We start from the raw sequence: 4,990 nt of genomic DNA, 5'->3' as shown, positions 1-4,990 counted from the left end.
ATTCTTAGCCACGGGCCGAGCTATTATCGATGTTTGCGAAGGAAAGATGACGATGAGAGTAGGTGATCGAGTGGAGGTATTCAATGTTTGTAAAGCACTTAGGTTGCCAGCCCACTATGAAGAGCTATCCATGATTTCTGTGGTGGAAAGTGATGCTACATCATTAATGCCTTATATGAGCCCTGTAGATCCTCTTGAACGAGCTTTGATTGGGGATGAAGAAGATAGTGAAGATGAAATAATGGGAGAAATTGAGCAAGTACTTGATTTGTCCTGCAATTATGTCCATGGGTTTGGAAATTTGAGAAGTTGGACAGGCCTGTCACTCTGACCCCTCCTAAGCCATCTATTGAAGAAGCTCCAAAGCTAGAACTTAAGCCTCTACCAGCACATCTGCGCTATGCTTATTTGGGGAACTTTGAAACATTGACCGTGATTATCTCATCCAGCTTGACTAACACTCAAGAAGAAAAATTGCTCAGAGTACTGCGCGAGCATAAAAAGGCCATTGGGTGGACTATTGCTGACATCAAGGGAATCAGTCCATCGTTTTGCATGCATAAAATCTTCTTGGAAGATAGACACCGCCCGAGTGTTGAGCAGCAAAGGAGGTTAAATCCCATTATGAAAGAGGTCGTGAAGAAGGAAGTAATCAAGTTGCTCGATGCAAGTATCATCTATCCTATTTCTGACAGCAATTGAGTAAGCCCAGTTCAATGTGTGCCTAAAAAGGGGTGGGGATGACTGCGATTGAGAATGAAAAAAATGAGACTAATTCCTACTTGCACTGTGACGGGTGGAGAGTCTGCATTGATTATAGTAGGCTCAACAAAGCAACCCGCTAGGACCACTTTCCACTTCCATTCATTGACCAAATGTTGGACATAGCCGGGCATGAAAACTATTGCTTCCTTGATGGTTATTCGGGATACAATCAAATTGTCATGTGCTGAGAGGACCAGGAGAAGACCACTTTTACTTGTCCTTATGGCACTTTTGCCTTCAAGCGAATGCCGTTTGGTCTTTGTAATGCACCAGCCACTTTCCAGAGATGCATGATGGCTATTTTCACCGACATGGTGGAAAAATTTGTTGAAGTGTTTATGGATGATTTTTTTGTCTTTGGGTCTTCTTATGATGATTGTTTGAGGAATTTAAGCAAGGTGTGGCGCATTGTGAAGAAACAAATCTGGTACTGAATTGAGGAAAGTGCCATTTTATGGTGCAGGAAGGCATCGTGTTGGGTCACAGAGTGTCTAGGAGCGTCATTGAAGTTGATAAGGCGAAGGTAGAGGCGGTTGAAAAATTACCTCCACCTATTTCAGTGAAGGGTGTCCGGAGTTTCTTGGGACATGCGGGATTCTATCGGTGTTTTATTAAAGATTTTTCTAAAATTGCTACGCCTTTGTGCAGGTTGCTTGAAAAAGATGTAACTTTCAACTTTGATGACGCCTGCCTCAAGGCATTTGAAGAACTCAAAAAGAAGTTGGTGTCTGCTCCCATTATTGTGGCACCATATTGGTCCTTACCATTTGAACTTATGTGTGATGCGAGTGACCATGCTATTGGGGCAGTGCTAGGCCAGAGGAAAGACAAGGTGTTTTATTCCATCTACTATGCGAGTAAGACTCTTGATGGTGCATAGCTAAATTACACCACCACTAAAAAGGAGTTGTTAGCTGTTGTGTGGGCCTTTGAGAAATTTCGGGCATACTTGGTGGGAACGAAAGTCATAGTCCATACCGATCATGCAACAATCAGGTATCTGTTTACAAAAAAAGAATCTAAGGCTAGATTGATGCGCTGGGTTTTGTTGCTGCAGGAATTTGATGTAGAAATACGAGATCGAAAGGGGACAGAGAACCAAGTAGCTGACCATCTATCAAGGCTGGAAAATCATGACCACGTGGAGGAGGTGGCCAAATTAAAGAAGTACTTCCTGATGAGCAACTTTTTGCTATCACCCAAGACCCTCCCTCATGGTACGCAGACTATGTGAATTATCTTGTGAGTGGGGTACTTCCTCCTGAAATTAAATCTGAAGCTAGAAAGAGGTTTCTACATGATGTAAGCTTCTACTATTGGGATGAACCATAATTGTACAAGCAATGTGCTGATCAGTTGATGAGGAGATGCATTCCAGAAAAAGAGGTAGAATTAGTGTTGTATGATTGTCATGCATCACCTTAGGGGGCCATCATGGAGGAGATAGAACAGCTGCAAACGTATTGCAATCCGGTTTCTTTTGGCCAACTTTATTCAAGGATGCCCATGCATTTGTTAAGAAGTCTGACCAATGTCAGAGAACAGGAACAATCACAAGGAGGCATGAGATGCCTTTGAATAGCATCCTGGAAGTTGAGATTTTTGATGTGTGGGGGATAGATTTTATGGGACCATTTCCATCGTCCAGAGGAAACAAATACATTTTACTAGCAGTTGACTACGTGTCAAAATGGGTAGAGGCAATTGCATTGCCAACAAATGATGCCATGGTGGTAGCTGCGTTTGTAAAAAAGAACATATTTTCGACGTTTGGGACTCCACGTGCCTTAATTAGTGATGATGGGACTCATTTTTGCAACCGGTTGTTGGATAACCTTCTAGCTAAATATGGAGTCCGCCATAGAGTTGCTACAGCATATCATCCTCAAACAAGTGGGCAAGCTGAAGTGTCAAACAGAGAAATAAAGCAAATATTAGAGAAGACGGTGAGTGTGAATAGGAAGGATTGGGCTGCAAAGTTAAATGATGCCTTATGGGCATACAGAACCGCATACAAAACGCCAATTGGGGCGTCACCGTACAAGTTAGTTTATGGGAAAACATGTCACTTGCCCGTTGAACTTGAACACAAAGCATATTGGGCCATTAAGAAGCTGAACATGGACCTTGAAGCCGCGGGCGAGAAAAGACTTTTGCAGTTGAATGAGTTAGATGAGTTCAGGCTGCACTCTTATGAAAATGCTAAGCTTTACAAAGAAAAGACAAAAAGATGGCATGATAAGCACATCAAGCCGCGTCACTTCGAGCCAGGCCAACAGGTATTATTATTCAATTCGAGACTAAGACTATTCTCTGGGAAGCTAAAATCGAGATGGTGGGGCCCGTTTGAGGTGGTGAGAGTCACTCCTTATGGTGCAATTGAGTTGCGAGCTTTACACGGGGAAATAAATTTTTTGGTGAATGGACATAGAGTCAAGAACTATTGGGGAGGAATAATTAATCGTGAGAAGACCAAGGTTTTACTCGCTGATGAGTAAACGAGACTCTGCATCGTGCCGTGACGTTAAATCAGGCGCTTGTTGGGAGGCAACCCAATTTTTATTGCTTTCCTAGTTTAACTTCTTAATTTTTTTTAGTTAGAGTAGATAGAGTTTGAATTTTCTTTGTAGGTATAGAAATTATAGATATAATGGTGTAGGACGTGTAAATTGAGTATATAAAAGGCTCGGGGGATCGGGATGTTACAAAAAAAACCAAAATTTCTCAAAAACAGCGCCTAGGTTAGCGCCTAGCACTACCTGGGACGCTGAAAACAGTGTCTTCAAAACTCCCAGCGCTAGGCATAGCGCGAGGCGCCGGACTGGGGGTCATCCAGGTAATTTTTTATTTTTTTAATTTTATTTTTGTTTTTTGTATTTAATAACCCATACCCATTTAACCCAACCCAAATACCCATTTACACAAACACTAGGACCCATCCTAATACCCATACCCATCCCCAACCCAATTTAACATAACCCAAAACCACCCAAACTCCAACTTCACAAAAATCAGAAAACACACGCTGCTCTCTCCTTCTCAAATGCTGTTTTTGCCGCGTCTTCTTCCTCTTCTCTCTCAAAAATTCTCTCAAGTTTTCTCTTGCTCTCCTCATAAAGTCTATAGGTATGTTGTTCTTGTTCTTGTCTTCTTCTTCTTTTTGTGTTTAAATTAGTAGATAAAAATGTACATCCCATTCCCAAGTGCCCTAATCCCCAAGTTTTCCCATATGTAGTTTACGAAATTTTTATGGTGGGTGGATTAAATTGGTCGAAATTGTGTGGTTATTGCATATACAGAGTAGTAAACTAGAATTCCCTCTACTTCGCCGAATTTTGGGAGGGCCACCATGTTCCACCATTGTTAAACTAGAATGCACACACTTTATGTCCACAAGGTGTTTGTTCAATTGTTTGAATGAATATTTTGGTGTACCGGTGAAGTCTGAGTAACCGAGTATATTTGTGTATGAATTTGGGCTAAGTGTGGGGTGTATGGGGAGGACTTTACATGCTAAGGAGCTTGGTTTTGATGCAAACATGTTCCTACACCATCTATCTTATATAATGTATATTGTAGAAGTTAGCTAATTTAGTGTAGTGTAGTAGTTGTGGAAAGAGTAGTAACATATGCCTCTTGCTTGCTAAGCTATGAGCAATCACTTATATGTCTATCATTGATTAGTGTCCTTCTAGCTATTGTATGACATGGGGAAGTCTTGAGTACCCATAGCTTTGGAATGCCACACTTGTATATGTTTGAACAAAGTTGTGGAGTATTGTACATTGTGCCTTCGGTTTTAAGTGTGGGGTCATTTCATGACTTGCGCAACAAACCTTAGGCATATATTTTTTTTTGATGAGTTCTCACATACATGCTTATTTGTGTTGCAGGATATTATGGCTCGTGATAGTTATAGCAAAGGCAAGGGCATTGGAAAGTCCTCCACCACTTCTCCCGCGCCCAAAAAGCGAAAGCAGGGGGAAGGCTCTTCGCGGCCAACCAAAGGGAAACAGGTTGCTGAGACATCACAGCAGGCTCCATTATCCCCAAGGCCTCAGTTGAAACTAGTATCTGATGCAGCTATTGCATGGCATAGGGATTTCGTGCCATATGGGCGGTATGTCTCCGAGATGGGGATCAACGTCAAAGCTTTGGAGCGAAACTTCCCGGATGTCCTCGGCCGATTACGAGCACTAAAAATGGACAAACTCCTAGAATACCC

This window comes from Nicotiana attenuata, unplaced genomic scaffold (assembly GCF_001879085.1).
Source record: "Nicotiana attenuata strain UT unplaced genomic scaffold, NIATTr2, whole genome shotgun sequence".
Classification (NCBI taxonomy): domain Eukaryota; kingdom Viridiplantae; phylum Streptophyta; class Magnoliopsida; order Solanales; family Solanaceae; genus Nicotiana; species Nicotiana attenuata.
The sequence above is the reverse complement of the archived record's forward strand: the minus strand, read 5'-3'. Positions refer to the sequence as shown.